The 18,027-nt window shown below is 40.1% G+C and overlaps 1 protein-coding gene across 1 annotated transcript in view; it reads left to right on the top strand.

The window, feature by feature from the left end:
* LOC126260657 (centromere-associated protein E-like) overlaps positions 1–18,027 on the top strand; it is a 577,712-nt gene that overhangs the window by 419,530 nt on the left and 140,155 nt on the right. The gene's annotated exons all lie outside the window — the stretch shown is intronic.

Genomic DNA, 18,027 nt, shown 5'->3' on the forward strand with positions numbered 1-18,027 from the left:
CAGGTAATACAGTGAAACTGCATCTCTGTTGTTGTTAACACTGACTGTAAACTGATGACAGAGTCTCGGAAACTTTAACAGCATGAATGTGATATTACGAATGTATGATATTTACAGTAATGTCAGAAACTTACATTTCATTCTGTTTACAGTTACTGATTCACAAGTAAAGGAAAAGTTGGACACTATGATTTTTTCTCTTATTTTACTAAGTTATGTGGGATATCAGTGTTTCATAGGTACAATAGTTTTTTAGGTTACTGTTCCTGTTTAAATTAATCAAGTAGATATATGTACTGGATGTAACAAACAGAATCATCCAATGTGGCATGTCTGTATTTCTAAAACTAGTAAACATATACAATGAATTTTGTTTTTTGATGAATGGGAAACTCAAAAAGTTTTTTTTTGAACCTTTTTATAGGTGTTCAATATACTTCCCTTGGGATGCATGGCATATGTCAATCCAGTATTCAAATTGTTCCCACACTACAATGAGCCTGTCTTGAGTTACAGCTTCCACAGCTGCTGTTATGCGATGTCTCAGTTCCTTCACATTGTTGGTAATGGAGGCACATAAACAGAGTCTTTTATAAACCCCAACAAGAAGTAATCACATACAGTCAGGTCCTGTGACCTTAGAGGCCAGTAATGTAAGGCTGAATCATTTGATCCAGTGCGACTGATCCATCATTCGGTAACCCTTTGATTTAAAAATTCCCGCACATCCAGGTGCCGTTGTGACAGTGCCCTGTACTGTTGGTAAATGAAGTAATTCAGATCAGCTCCAAATGTGGGAAAAGAAAGTTCTCAAGCATATCGAGATATGTGCTTCCTGTAACAGTGTTCTTGGAAAAGAAAAATGGACCATACACCATTTCCTGTGAAAGTGCACAGAACATATAAGTTTTGGAGAGTCCCTCTCATGTTGTACAGCTTCATGTGGTTGTTCCATACCCCAAAATCTCACATTATGACAGTTCACCTTTCCATTTAAATGGCATGTTGCCTCATCACTAAACACTAAGCATGGAAGAAAACATCTTACCAAGAACGGAATTACAGAACTCCACACACTGTTGTTTATCTTCATGAAGAGCTTGCAGTAGCTGAATTTTGTATGGTTTCATGTGTAAACATTGATGCAGCACATCCCAGTTGGGTCATGTTGAGCAGTCAAGGTGCACAGTGAACAGATTTCTGCAGAGTTCTTGTGAAACTACAGTGGATGTGTGTGACATTTGTGTCAGAAACTCGGGGAGGCCCGACGATTTGCCTTTACACAAACAACTTTTTTCTTGGAATGGTGTACACCATCATCTAATGCTCTGTGTTGTAGGAGGATCCACACTATATCTAGAACAAAAGACATGCTGAACAGTTATTACTGACCCCGCATTGCGCAGAACATAGAACACAAAATGCTTTCTGCTGTGCCGACTCCATTTTTACCAGAACTGAAATGGGCATACACTGTTGCTACCTAGCGGGAACCAGATAAAACTTGAGAGTTTGCTCTTTTCAAAAGTATGTTGTTCACATACGTATCTCAAATAACATAATAGCTATGATTTTTTTAAATCAGATGATTCTTTTTGATACACCTGATATCTCATAATAAAACATTTTTTCTCTTAATTTAACACACAACTTGTAGTATCAAGGGAAAATGGTTTTGAAAGAAACCAAGTGATAAAAAATTTAAAAAAAAAATAATATGGGTCTGTAATATTATGTCTTTGGATATGAATATTACATTAGGTTACCAAATTTAATGAACTATAGAAACAGCATGTGGGGTATGGCCTTCCCTACACAATTTTGCCATACTACACTGATGACTACAATCTTACCACAGTTGTATGCATTTGTTGATATGAAGAAGTCAAAGGAAATTTACGTAGTAAAGTATTTTTTGTCTACTTTTGTTATTATAACAATATAATAGAGGGAAACATTCCACGTGGGAAAAATATATCTAAAAACAAAGATGATGTGACTTACCGAACGAAAGCGCTGGCAGGTCGATAGACACACAAACAAACACAAACACACACACAAAATTCAAGCTTTTGCAACAAACTGTTGCCTCATCAGGAAAGAGGGGAAGGAGAGGGAAAGACGGAAGGATGTGGGTTTTAAGGGAGAGGGTAAGGAGTCATTCCGATCCCGGGAGCGGAAAGACTTACCTTAGGGGGAAAAAAGGACAGGTATACACTCGCACATACACACATATCCATCCACACATATACAGACACAAGCAGACATATTTAAAGACAAAGAATTTGGGCAGAGATGTCAGTCGAGGCGGAAGTGAAGAGGCAAAGATGATGTTGAATGACAGGTGAGGTATGAGTGGCGGCAACTTGAAATTAGCGGAGATTGAGGCCTGGTGGGCAACGGGAAGAGAGGATATATTGAAGAGCAAGTTCCCATCTCCGGAGTTCGGATAGGTTGGTGTTGGTGGGAAGTATCCAGATAACCCGGACGGTGTAACACTGTGCCAAGATGTGCTGGCCGTGCACCAAGGCATGTTTAGCCACAGGGTGATCCTCATTACCAACAAACACTGTCTGCCTGTGTCCATTCATGCGAATGGACAGTTTGTTGCTGGTCATTCCCACATAGAATGCATCACAGTGTAGGCAGGTCAGTTGGTAAATCACGTGGGTGCTTTCACATGTGGCTCTGCCTTTGATTGTGTACACCTTCCGGGTTACAGGACTGGAGCAGGTGGTGGTGGGAGGGTGCATGGGACAGGTTTTACACCGGGGGCGGTTACAAGGATAGGAGCCAGAGGGTAGGGAAGGTGGTTTGGGGATTTCATAGGGATGAACTAACAGTTTACGAAGGTTAGGTGGACGGCGGAAAGACACTCTTGGTGGAGTGGGGAGGATTTCATGAAGGATGGATCTCATTTCAGGGCAGGATCCATCCTTCATGAAATCCTCCCCAATCCACCAAGAGTGTCTTTCCGCCGTCCAGCTAACCTTCGTAACCTGTTAGTTCATCCCTATGAAATCCCCAAACCACCTTCCCTACCCTCTGGCTCCTATCCTTGTAACCGCCCCTGGTGTAAAACCTATCCCATGCACCCTCCCACCACCACCTACTCCAGTCCTGTAACCCGGAAGGTGTACACAATCAAAGGCAGAGCTACATGTGAAAGCACCCACGTGATTTACCAACTGACCTGCCTACACTGTGATGCATTCTATGTGGGAATGACCAGCAACAAACTGTCCATTCGCATGAATGAACACAGGCAGACAGTGTTTGTTGGTAATGAGGATCACCCTGTGGCTAAACATGCCTTGGTGCACGGCCAGCACATCTTGGCACAGTGTTACACCGTCCGGGTTATCTGGATACTTCCCACCAACACCAACCTATCCGAACTCCGGAGATGGGAACTTGCTCTTCAGTATATCCTCTCTTCCCGTTGCCCACCAGGCCTCAATCTCCGCTAATTTCAAGTTGCCGCCACTCATACCTCACCTGTCATTCAACATCATCTTTGCCTCTTCACTTCCGCCTCGACTGACATCTCTGCCCAAATTCTTTGTCTTTAAATATGTCTGCTTGTGTCTGTATATGTGTGGATGGATATGTGTGTATGTGCGAGTGTATACCTGTCCTTTTTTCCCCCTAAGGTAAGTCTTTCCGCTCCCGGGATTGGAATGACTCCTTACCCTCTCCCTTAAAACCCACATCCTTCCGTCTTTCCCTCTCCTTCCCCTCTTTCCTGATGAGGCAACAGTTTGTTGCGAAAGCTTGAATTTTGTGTGTATGTTTGTGTTTGTTTGTGTGTCTGTCGACCTGCCAGCGCTTTCGTTCGGTAAGTCACATCATCTTTGTTTTTAGATATATTTGTTATTATAACTGTATATCAGACTTCATACAATCTGTCTGTGTGATAACAATCACAGAATGAGATATCATTGTATTTGATATGAATGAGCCAAGGTTACAAGGCACTCTATCTGCAAAGTTTATCAAATCCAAACTCCACATTCTGTGATGAGGCATGGATGTTGAAGACCTAGCTGCCTCCTTGTGGTTTCACTATCATTCAACTACTTTCCATTGCTGCTCATGAAAGCAGCACTTTTAACAACTGACAGCTTTGCTGTAGCCAAGTTGCTTATGTCAGTGGATTTCCCCATTTGCAGCCCATACTGTCTCTGCTACCCATATGTCTCTGCTCAACTTACATATGTACCTTATTGCATTACATGCCAGCAGGGGCACCAGATGACATTCAGTCTCACAGTGGGCAATGATCATAGTATTCTGGATCATCAGTGTGTCTGTGCAGGTCAACAACTTATGAGCAGGTATACCCCATTGAACCATCTGCTCAGCATCCAGCACAGAAGGGAATCTGTCATTCTGGGAGCTTTTTAACTCCTTGTTACAGGGCACAGTGTTTGTTATGTGTGCAGGATCACTACAGTTGAAATCTAGGAGCATGGTAAGTGGCTCTTGACCACAATATGTTCTTATCATCATGGGACAGTGATATGAAAGTATATAGATAGTAGAAATATTGCATACAAAATATATCAAAGATAGTGCATTGGTGGAGCTGTCATTTATACTCGGGTGATTCATGTGAATAGGTTCCCGACATGGTTATGCACACACGATGGAAATTAACCAACTTTGAACATGAAATTGAAGTTGGAGCCAGATGCATGGGACATTTATTTTCAGAAATCATTTGGAAATTCAATATTCTGAGATCCACAGTGTCAAGAGTGTGCCAAGAATATCAAATTTCAGGGATTGCCTCTCGCCATGGACAACATAGCTGCTGACGGCCTTCATTTAATGACTGAGAGCAGTGTCATTAGCATAGTGTTGTCAGTGCTAAAGACAAGCAACACTGCGTGAAATAACCACAGAAATCAATGTGGGACATACAACAAACTTATCCGGTAGGACATCACAGTGACATTTTGTTTTAAAGGGCTGTGGCAGCAGATTACGAAGTGCAAGTGCCTTTGCGAACAGCAAGACATTGCCTGCAGTGCCTCTCCTAGCCTTGTGCCATATTGGTTGGATGCTAGAAAACTGGAAAACTATGGCCTGTTCAGATGAGTCCAGATTTCAGTTGGTAAGAGCTGATGGTAGGTTTTGAGTGTGGCACAGGCCCCACAAAGCCATGGACCCAAGTTGTCAACAAGGCTCTGTGCAAGCTGGTGGTGCTCCATAATGTGGACTGATTTTACATGGAATGGACTGGGTCCTCTGGTCCAACCGAATGGATCATTGATTGGAAATGGTTATGTTAGGCTACTTGGAGACCATTTGCAGCCATACATGGACCTCATGTTCCCAATTTTTATGGATGACAAAGCGCCATGTCACTGAGCCACAATTGCTTGAAAATGCTTTGAAGAACATTGTGGGGAGTTCAAGCAAATGATATGGTCACTGAGATTGCCGAAAATGAATCTCATCATACTTTTATGGGACATAATCGAGAGGTCAATTGGTGCAGAAAATCCTTCACTGGTAACAGTTTTCACAATTGTGGGTGGCTATAGTGGCAGCATGGCTCAGTATTTCTGTAGAGGACTTCCAACAACTCGTTGAGTCCATGCCGTGCTGAGTTGCTGCACTACACTGGGCAAAAGGAGGCCTGGCACAATACTGGGGTGTATTCGACATTTGTCACCTCAGTGTACATGTCAGCAACAGTTGTTGAGGACATGGAAAAGTTAAAAAAGTACTGCATTTCTCTTTCTGGCAGTTTTATCTTTTGTCTGTTGTTGTATCATTGCCTGGGGAATTTTAATATGGGAAGAAATGGGCCTTGTTCTATGACTGGCATCTTCCTGCTCTTTCAAAAGATACAGAGACCTTCTGGAAAATTAGACACACCATTTATTTATGGACAACACTTCACTGAGGACCTTTATTGTCAAAAAAATGTTACAGTAACCCAATGCTTCAAATTATTTGAGAGCTATAATGACCAGTATGCTCAGCCAATATGGTGGGTTGTGGAATTATGCGGCTCATTGTCAGGATAACAGAATACCACCTTCCATTGTGTATGTTGCAGTGGAATGGTGAGTGGATACCTGTCGGATGAGCAATGAGGCATCAGAGAGACAGCAGTGGATAACTATTCATTTATTACACAGTCTACGTCTGTCATATTGTTGCAGTGGAATGCCAGTGCCTATATGTCATAACCAGTGAATTTACAGTCAGTGAAGGCAATGCAGTCAGCACATCGTGTGTGGCCACAGTAAGCTGTGAGGTGGCGATGCCAGTGGAAGCTTAGCCAGTTGAACCAGCAGCACAGGAACACTGCACTGGCTGCACATGAAGCTGTTAGCAGCTCTGGGAGTAAACAGCCAGTATGCACATGACCACGCTGATAACCACACACAGATGTGTTAGTTCACAAAGGCAGAGTCTGTCCAGAGCAGAGGAGAGCATGAAATGTGGCCACACAGGTGATCACAGATGGGCGGCTGCACGTCCCCAGGCAGGAACAAGAGACCTCCAGAGTGGAAGGTGACAGAAGCTGAAGGATGCCCTGCAGGTGGCCCACTGGCTGGAGAGTACTAAGTCCACAGCATCAAACTTGATACCTGCAGCAGTGTCACTGCTAGAAATGGCAGAGTCTAGAAAGGGTGACTGGTTGACTTGTGGACCGATGTTGGTCTCCTCTCCAGACTGGTGGTCAATAGACTGCGACACCTTTGACTAAAAATGGTGGTATTTGTACTGGCTTGGTGTGTACTTGTTTTCTGATTGCATTGGTTCTGGTCATGCAAATCACAATAATTTGGTGCCTTGGATGTGTAGCAACTGGGCCATTGTAACTGCAATGGTTCTGTCTTTCTGCTGTGTTGGATGCTTTTGCTCCTATGGTTGCTGTGCTTGGTGACAGCATGAAGTAACTACCTTGGTATCATAGTGCAGTTCTCTTGTAACGTGCAAGTAGCCCATGATACAATAAAATTCTGGTCTGACCTACTTATGCGACCCACTGTATTAGCTAAAGGAGATGTATTAATCTTCCCCAGTCATGCCAAGAACATCGTTTTGCAGCACAACATGCCTCCTTCTTGTAGAAAATCATTCCAGATTTTTTCTTATGGTGCCCCTGAAGAAATCTGGAGATACATTTACACACCACAGTTATACACAGTACACTTAGTCTTTCTCTTATACTAGTTCAGCTTAAGCCACAAGGTTCATTGAATGCATTCTTAGAAGCAGACATCATTATCTAAGTTTAATGTACTAGACTGTCTTGCTTCCTTACAGGAATCACCACTACAACTAGTTCAATCAAATTCTCTCATCTTGATGAATCTTTAGCAGACATCATAACCTCACTCAGCTCTTACATACACTCTGCACATCCTCTCATTTACCATGTAATTTTCTGTCTAATTCTTTACTCAACTGATTACTATTTTCTAGAGGTTACTGAGTTGTCTTCTCTCATTTACACACACAGCCATGGCTCCACTGAACCATTACTTACTAACCTTAACAAATTTTTCCTCAGCAAATGGTTCCACCTAGTTATTTCTTATGCTCAACATCACACTTCAGTTATCAGGTGGCATTTTAACTCACTGTTTCGGTCATCATCTGGAATTTTTGAAATAAAACTTAACCCTATGACTCCTCAGAAAATATCCTTAAAACTAAGCATATACAGAAACTGCATTTTCTACTATCACACATGACATACTGATTGGTAGTTTCAATTATTTACTTTACTTTAAAGCTAATTTCAAACTGATTGAATGTTGCAGTGTCATAATTTATTGTAGCTTTCTTTTATGATGTGAATTTCATCTTAATGATGTTGTTCTCACTTTCTATTACCTTACTCGTATATTACATAACACTGAAATGCTATAGTGTTTTTCTGTGCATATTTGTAGATACTCATTTTAAACAATTTTTTTAAAAAAAATGTTAGTAACATTTAAAACACCAGGAAGAGGGTGCTGCACACTAACATTAGAAACTGTAAAAGAGGGTTGTAAACCAGAGCATCACAAATTTGAATACAGCAATTTCCGTATTATTAAATAATGATTTACATGTTTACTCTTAAAATAAGCAGAAGATGACAAGAATGGGCTTAATTTGATGTATCTGAAATGGAATTATATTGCCTAATTAATACTTGCATGCAGACTTCCCTTTTTGCCATTTCCCCCTGTAACTGCTTATAGTTGTTTCCCAACAATATTATTTTATATTTACATTGCTCTCTGCTTGTTCAGTGCAAATTATGATACTTTTTTAAATAAGTTTACTCATGTTTTCAAGTCACATGTACCCTGACTGCAGCTGACAAATGTTTTTGTGGAGGTTCATCTCATTTACTGGTCTCTGTGTTGCTTATGTATTAGTTAACAGCTAAATTTCTTCACTATCATTCTCTCATATAAGCTCCTCATAAATCTTTTTGTTCTCTTCACTCTCAATTGGAGGAAATCATATTTCAATTAGCTAACATAGTTAGTCCTTTAGGAGGCAATCTGTAATTTTAAATACTGAAGTCTTCCTATAGAAACACTTTATTTGCTGGATTACAATTATTTGTACAGTGATGACTGGTTAGGCAAATTTGAATTTCTACTTTCAAATCTTAAAATATATGAGATGTGAGTTACAGGTGAACATTCAACTTCAATATGTAATATAATATAATGGAGAAACAAGTAAATGAATTACATACCTCATTAGTACAAGCAGTAGCATCTACACTGACCATTAAAAATTGAGACTTCTTTCTAATCGATAATAATTTACTGTAAGATACAAAATAGGGGACCATGTAGAAAAATATCCACAGTCATAAATAAAATAATACAAGGTGTGTTCGTAAGTGACGTACCTCACAGTAAAGATAATATTACATAATGTTCAATGGAAATTAGAGAAATAAAATGTACATTACGTGTTACAAGTTGTTGATATTAAGTCATTTATCCAGTACCATGTTAGATATAGACATAGCCAAGTTAACAGTTGGAGAAAGATCAGCATACAGCTCATAAACATATCTCAAGGTGCTTGAGTCTGACACCCAGTGGCAGTCTAATTTACACTAATAATTTTTGCTTATGTAAAGTAATATTCATACAAGCATGTATATACCACAAAAATTCGCTGTGTGAATAGCAACATATATGGACAGACAAATAATGGAAAGTGATTAATAATTGCTGCTTGAATAATTGGAAAAAGTTGATTGGAAGGAATAGTTGAAAGAAATTGGAAGGTAATTTATAAATCTGTGCACATGTTGTGGATGAGATTTAACTGGTACCGATATCAACAGACCTTCAATGTCAATACATTTAAGAACAATATTCGTAATTCAAGTTACATACTGCTTTAAATTAATTCCACTGTGCATCGTCCTTATTATAATAATGCCAATGCAGGATCGCTCCTCTGCTGCTCATGCAAATTCCTCTTGTCAGCTCTGAACCTCGTGATGCAGGATCTTGGCGGCAGGCGATATGATGAACAGACAGGTGTGGTCATCATGAATGTATGAATAAATTTTGATTTCCTAATAACTTTTTATGACACTTTTGAATGTATGGTTGAAATACACATTTTTAAACAATACTGGTACGACGGATCTAATCATCCATCCACCTGCTACCACTTCTAGAAACAAACAGGTGAAGATACAGCAATTATTAAATTGAAGAGCATATTTGTTCTTCCTTTTTTTCATGCAGATGAAATTATCCTTGCCACAAATCAACTCGATAATTTATCTTTGTCATGGTCTATATACGTCATTCAGTTTACCTGTAGTTTACACGTGTAAAAAGAAATGAACAAAAAATAATATGATTCAAATAATTGCCCCCCACTGTGCACTGACGTCATATGGAAGTGCACAGTATCTGAGCTTATTTCCCTTTTTGATAGTTGATAATCCCGGCCGGTATGGGCATAGCCGTTATTTTTGGCCATTGGAGTTATCCTAAATGGTTATCAGTTTATATGGGCATGTCAGATTCTTTTCACACTTACATACATAAGTTGTGTCTCTTAATAAAATCCTTGCTGAAACCATATAGTTCCACTGTTGTCAATGAGCATCTGCACAGTGTTTAGCTTGCGAAGCATGCACACACAGCGCAATGTCCATTATCATCCCAGTTTGCACTCACATGTTTAGTACAAGGCCAGAGTGTCCATGTCATGTGCTTACAGTAGCTTTCACTGCACAAATTCATGAAGCTCATGTTCAACAGTGTGATCCTTTGTGAAATCTTTGATACAGTGACAACTGGTTTCCATATCAGCAGCCTGAGGAACTTATTTCACCTTGTCACTCTCACTTATTCAGTGGGGACACCAGTAGTGCATACATCTGTGAACAAGGTAAGTTTCATGCTGCTTTTACGATGTTGTTGACAACAGGAAATTCATGTTACACAAAGTAGTGCCATCTTTAGTTTATCACACGCACACTTGCATATATCTCTCGCACACTTAACACTTTGCAGCCAGATTATTTACGTTTTTGCATTTTGATTTTGTTTTTGAGCATCTTTCATACAGTTGCATTACATAAAGTTTCTGTTGTGTCCTTTCCACATACCATATACATAACATAAAAAACTACAAATACAATTACAAAATACACTTATCCTATTCATTTGCTGACATGTCATTATCATCGCTTATATGCATTATAGTCTATGATATATTCTCTCCCCTTTTTATATATAATGTCACTGCTTGTCATTTTGCTTTCATTTTCGTTACATTATTTAATTCCAATTATATGAGTACACATTTTACTCTCATTTGGTTATACATTCTTCATATAATATTCGTACAATAATAGATTCTATTTTCATTTATGGCATAAACTGATATACATTTCATTTCAATTTGCAGTGAATTCTTGTAAGAGCATATTTATCAATTCCAAAGAATTAAAGAAGTAAACAAAAGTCGCTACAATAGATACTACATGCCGCTCAGATAACTGCACATGGCCTCGCCCCTCTAGCATTCTCCAGGAAGGATCTACACACTACAGGGTTGAGGAAATTTATGTGCCCAGTTACACCTCATTAATAGACTTAACCATGATCCCAAGAACTAAATAGTTTGTTGTTTTTAAACATGACTCAAATCTGATGATACCAATCATATCAAATACTTACTCAGTGTTTAAAAGTGAAACCCAGTATTTACTTGTTATGTTCATTATACACTCCTGGAAATAGAAAAAAGAACACATTGACACCGGTGTGTCAGACCCACCATACTTGCTCCGGACACTGTGAGAGGGCTGTACAAGCAATGATCACACGCACGACACAGCGGACACACCAGGAACCGCGGTGTTGGCCGTCGAATGGCGCTAGCTGCACAGCATTTGTGCACCACCGCCGTCAGTGTCAGCCAGTTTGCCATGGCATACGGAGCTCCATCGCAGTCTTTAACACTGGTAGCATGCCGCGACAGCGTGGACGTGAACCGTATGTGCAGTTGACGGACTTTGAGCGAGGGCGTATAGTGGGCATGCGGGAGGCCGGGTGGACGTACCGCCGAATTGCTCAACACGTGGGGCGTGAGATCTCCACAGTACATCGATGTTGTCGCCAGTGGTCGGCGGAAGGTGCACGTGCCCGTCGACCTGGGACCGGACTGCAGCGACGCACGGATGCACGCCAAGACCGTAGGATCCTATGCAGTGCCGTAGGGGACCGCACCGCCACTTCCCAGCAAATTAGGGACACTGTTGCTCCTGGGGTATCGGCGAGGACCATTCGCAACCGTCTCCATGAAGCTGGGCTACGGTCCCGCACACCGTTAGGCCGTCTTCCGCTCACGCCCCAACATCGTGCAGCCCGCCTCCAGTGGTGTCGCGACAGGCGTGAATGGAGGGACGAATGGAGACGTGTCGTCTTCAGCGATGAGAGTCGATTCTGCCTTGGTGCCAATGATGGTCGTATGCGTGTTTGGCGCCGTGCAGGTGAGCGCCACAATCAGGACTGCATACGACCGAGGCACACAGGGCCAACACCCGGCATCATGGTGTGGGGAGCGATCTCCTACACTGGCCGTACACCACTGGTGATCGTCGAGGGGACACTGAATAGTGCACGGTACATCCAAACCGTCATCGAACCCATCGTTCTACCATTCCTAGACCGGCAAGGGAACTTGCTGTTCCAACAGGACAATGCACGTCCGCATGTATCCCGTGCCACCCAACGTGCTCTAGAAGGTGTACGTCAACTACCCTGGCCAGCAAGATCTCCGGTTCTGTCCCCCATTGAGCATGTTTGGGACTGGATGAAGCGTCGTCTCACACGGTCTGCACGTCCAGCACGAACGCTGGTCCAACTGAGGCGCCAGGTGGAAATGGCATGGCAAGCCGTTCCACAGGACTGCATCCAGCATCTCTATGATCGTCTCCATGGGAGAATAGCAGCCTGCATTGCTGCGAAAGGTGGATATACACTGTACTAGTGCCGACATTGTGCATGTTCTGTTGCCTGTGTCTATGTGCCTGTGGTTCTGTCAGTGTGATCATGTGATGTATCTGACCCCAGGAATGTGTCAATAAAGTTTCCCCTTCCTGGGACAATGAATTCACGGTGTTCTTATTTCAATTTCCAGGAGTGTATAAAGAATAACCATTTTATGTGCTGCAGTTTACAGAGTTGTTTCATTAATATGATGTGTTACGTTTAATGAGCGTAAAACAGTGTTTTCATAAGTAACAAACATGCAAAAAAATTTCGTTGTAAATCAAGTATTTGACATTCTCATTATAGTCGATACTCACAGTAGTTAGGTTTCAACCCCTTGATTATTTGGTTGTGCTCAACCTTAGTTCAGCATCATGATATGTGACGTACTGCAACTGTTTTCTTCTCCACATTCTTTAACACTATCACATTCATATGTATCATAAACTTGTGGCGTGGTCCTTTCTTATGTTTATATGGTACCTAACACTTGACAAGCATTTATCTTTCTTCACTTTAGGATGAGTCAATGCATCATTCACTGGAACAAAATCACATAGTGGCTCGATGGCTACTAATATCTTTTTCATATATTGAACCATGTGTTCATTCACTTCAGTGAGCAGTCATGCTATCACAATACTTATTTAATGTCGTGTGTGCAACTCTACTTACCTTATAAATCTGAAAGATAAAGTGTATTATAGGTGTGGTGTGACCTCTTATTCAGTTTGCTACTTATATTGTACTTGCTTGTTTATCTGCAGCAAGACTTTTCTTGTCCATCAGGTATAATTAGTGTGTGCACTTTCAGTAATTAAATTTGTAAATATTGTACATATGTATAGGTATGATGTGTATAGCAGCATAGCTTAAGTAAACATCTCAATCTCATAGTTTAGCATCCCTTTCCTTTATATATAATCCCTTAGTTTATCTTTGTATGTGCATATTATGTAAATAGTCGTAGTTGTAGTATAGACTCTCCCTTAATTTTCTATGTTGTTTATTCAATATGCTTTATAGATGCTTGTGCGGGCTGTAGCTCACCAGGTTTGTTTGTTTTGGGCACTCCAACACCCCCAGCTGTGCCTGTCTGGCACACATGCACTTGTGATTTGTTGACTAGCTTGCTCCCCAATGTGCATGTGCTGCATCCCTCTGATATCAGTTACAATGTGGCGAGTTGTGCATTTTACAAGTTTGTTTATTTGTTTACAAGTGGGATTCATGCAAGGCTAAGCATTGTACTTACAGTATCATCATCTCTAGACACACAAAAGTAAATTTCTTCCTTGTTACAACTACTCATCATTTACACATTTGACATATAAGAAAAAACACAAATAAAATGATTCCTTATCAAATAACGACATAAATTCTGGAATGTGACTTTCCAGCATCCTAAATCTAATATTATTATACATATTTACATCTTAGAAGGTATACAGCCCTTCTTCAGTATATGAACATTCTCAAGTCTTTGTGTGGGTAAAGGCCCTTTTGTCTTTACCTGTGTTCATTTGTATCAATCTGTATGCTCCCGGTTAGGAGATTACAGTAATTAAGGATGGTCCAGTGTATAGCAGTTGCCACTTATGGTTCAGTTTTTCAATTTTTGTGGATTTGGGATGTGTTCTAAGTAACACGTTTTGTCCTGTATAAAATTGTGTTGTATGTTTCAGCTTTCTGTTATAAATTCCTTTCCCATATTTAGTCCAGATTTCAAGGTTGATTATTGTTTGTTGTATTTTATCCTCCAGTGATAATTCTGCTATTGGGTGAAGGATTCTCCCACTCATCTACTTGTTTGCAGTTGAACATCAGCTCATTTGGTGGAAATCCAGTTGATGTATGGGGAAGGTTACTAACTACTTGTTCAATTAATCTTAAAGTGTTCTACCCAAGTGGGTGTAGCAACTAAGAGGTCATCCACATACACTGTTACCTCACTGAAAATCTCAGGCCCTAGCACTTTTTCCAGTGCAAAGATAAATTCACCGGCACTTACGTTCAGTCCATATGGTAATTCTTGAAATTTGAAGCTCTTGCCCCCACATATGAAGGCAGTATACTTCTGACTTTCTCCATGTAGTCTTATTTGCTAATATGAGATCAATTATAGTAAGAAATTTAGCATCATAGAATTTCATAACCTGTTCCTCTAAATTGCCTGGACATGTTTGGACTGGTACAATAATCATATTAATGTTACGGGTGTTGAGGACCAAGCGCACCTTGTCATCTGGCTTATTCATGGCCAAAATAGGACTACAATAAGGGGAAAATGATGACTGTATTACGCCCCATTCAAGCATCCTGTTAATCTCTTTTCTTACTGCTTCCCTCTTTGGCCAGGGCTTTGGGTATGAAGTAGAACAAAAAGTTTCATGGGGATATTCTTCCATTTTGTACACAAAATCCTTAATGATACCTGGTCTTTTTTCAAATACATGTATATAAGCAAGTATCAGCTCCCTGAGTTCCACTTGCTGTTCTTGAGACAAGCACTTTGATTCACTTACCTTTGTGTTTATTGTGTCTACATTTACCTCTTCTGCTGCCGACTGTACATTACTGTAAGTGTTGACAAACATAACCATGGGATTTACCAATTGAACCTCAAAGTCATGAGTAACTTCAGTTTTACATCTATTAGTACTTCCCCTGTTTAGGTCTATTGCAAAAAATTGGTTATTTGCAGTGAAATGACATTGGCCCTTTCCTACATCAGTTTGTACTTGTATGTCCTGAATATATCCATACCGATTAAACAATGCACTTTTAATTTCTCTACTATCAAAAAATTGCATTGTACAGAAAACTGTCCTATTTGGATGGGAATTATGGTTTGTATTTTGGCTCCTTTTGATTTCTTAGCAGTGGCAGTTTGTCCCTTGCAATTTTGCACTGGCAGTTTGGGTACACGCCTGCATTTCTTCACTTCCTGAAAGAATCCCTGTGACATCAAATTAGTCGTAGCACCTGTGTCAAGCACAATGAGTACATCAAGTTCAAATATTTTGACTTTAATAGTAGCTTGTACCTTGCCCTCTGTCAAGTTTTTCTGTGTATCCTCATTACTTCGATATAGATCATGTTTCACATCACTACCTGGATTGTATCTGATAAAGCAAGTGTCAATCAAGCTCGTGCTCCCACTCTCCTCCCAGGTTACAGAAAGGGGGCCTACCATGACCAGTTCAAGTTTTCCTGTGTCGTGATGGAATCTGTCTGGGTTAGGTGTAACTTCTACTATATGGACTGTTGGTGTTTGAATATGCCAATTAGTTTCCTGTCAGGCTCTCAACTGAAATTCTCTTTGCCTTTGTGCATTATCAGTATATGTGCATTATTTTGCTGGCCAAATCCCACTGTCTGTGGATTGTTCAGTTGTCTGGAATTGTTTTGTTTTTTCCAAGTGATTGGCTGATTATTTCCAGTAGCTTGTGTCTGTACATATTGTACAGGCTGGCCATATGCTACTTGCCCATGGGAGATGTTTTTGTTAAATTTTTGCCCATTTCTTTCACATCTGCCCTTGAATTTATGGCTTTCTCCATTGCCATTCTGATTACTGTTACCAAAGATCTGTGTATGGTAAGGTTGCCATCCATGTTGTACTACGAATCTATTGTTCCCTTGTTGGTCTGTAAACCTCTGTGGCACTGTCTGTGTATTAATAGGCTTGGATTGCACTGGTCTCTCTTTGTATATCAACTCTATTGAGTCCAGTACAGATAGAAAGTATTAAGTTTCATGTTTCGTAATGGTAATGAGTTTTTCCCTAATGTGGGCAGGAAGATAGCTCTTTAAAATTTTCAGCACGTCTACTTGAGATACCGGATTCATCCAGTATTTGGTTTTATTCAAATATTTTTCAAAAAAACCCCTTAAGTTTCCTTGTTAGCCATTGAATGGAGCTGGGTTAAATACTTTGCATCTGAGCCTCTCTTGTATGGCCTTAGACCAATATTTGTCCAGAAAGGCTCTCTCAAAGTATTCATGGTAATGGCAATGTTCCGCCATGTTCATAGCCCATAGTAGAATGTCACCCTGTGTGTATCCAACAACAAATCTAATTTTATGGGCTTTGGTCCAGGTATGAGGTAAAACATTTCAAAATGCTCCAATAGAGACCATGGGGTTTGTTCTTTTCCTTTCAGAGGTAAATACCAGAAATTGTAGATGCCTAACTAATCCCTCATATGCAAATAATGTTGGAAAACACGACATGCTGTCAATGACAAGCGTGTTTGTGTTCAATTGTGGGGTAGCGCATGGAAATTTTGCTTGCTCGACAAGTACAGCTGCCAGAAAGTGTTACTACATTTTGCAACCTTCTCCATTTTCCTTCGACAGGCAACCCACATATTGTGGGTAACCAGTGAAAGTACTTAGCTTCTCTAAAAGCATGGCTTTGTCTTCTATCAAATCTATTTTGGAATGCCAGTAGTTTTAGCAATACTGCCTCATAACCTTTCCCCTGCTTTCTTTAAACCTGGATCTATTTGACCTAGAAATTGACTTTCTTTCTCTTTTAGAGCTTCTTCTACTGTATCCACATAAATTTTTCACTCTGACACTACCATTTTAACAAGTGTGCTGCCCTTATCCAGCACCCCAGCTTCAGATTTTTCAGTTATTTTCTTTATGTCTGCACATATCTTACCTGTATGTTTTTTGGCAAATTTTGACTCTAAAGTTAACTGGTCTTCTCTTAGACTTAACTTTTGTTCTACTGTAGGTAAGTTTTTGCACACATCTTGCAGCTCACTTACTGTGTCTGTCACAGTTTTTACTGACACATTCACTTCAGACTGCATCTCTTGAATTTGAGAGTACGCTTCACTAAGGTTTTGTAGCTCACTTGCAAGTTGTTCCTGTTTATCGTCTATGGATGATACTCTTTCCGTTAACATATTTATATTGCGAGATACGTCAGTAATTATTTCTTGTTTCAGTTGTTTAGCTAGCTCTGTCAACTTCCTGGATAGTTCATGACATAACTCAGTCCATATAGTTTTGCTCACCTCACTGAACTGTTGACTAATACTATTCATGAAATTATTAAATACCTTATTTTGCTGTGTAAAATGTTGTCCTATACCTTAAGTTGTTGTGTTGCATTTTCCTGTTGTTTTGTAAACTGTTGGGTTATTTGTTGCATGAGATCTAAATTTTTTTCCTAATTGTTCTTGTGTTGGCAGTGTTGTGAGCAAGTAGTCAAAGGAGTTTTTGCTGTTGTGCCCTTCAGTTTCACTATTCGAAAAAATGTTTACCAGTGAGAACTAAGACATTGTCTTAAAAGTGACATCACAATTATTTATATTACAAGTGTCATCATTTTTTGATAGTGGGATGCCAACCTCATTTTTGTTGCCATCGGCCAGTTCACAAGTTGGCACATTACCTTCAACTGTTGCCAAGCTTGAATTTCTGACATCTTGGCATATTGCATTTTGTAATGAATTTTCAACTATGGCCATTTCCTTTGACCCCATTGTGAATA

Source organism: Schistocerca nitens, chromosome 5 (genome assembly GCF_023898315.1).
Source record: "Schistocerca nitens isolate TAMUIC-IGC-003100 chromosome 5, iqSchNite1.1, whole genome shotgun sequence".
Classification (NCBI taxonomy): Eukaryota; Metazoa; Arthropoda; class Insecta; order Orthoptera; family Acrididae; genus Schistocerca; species Schistocerca nitens.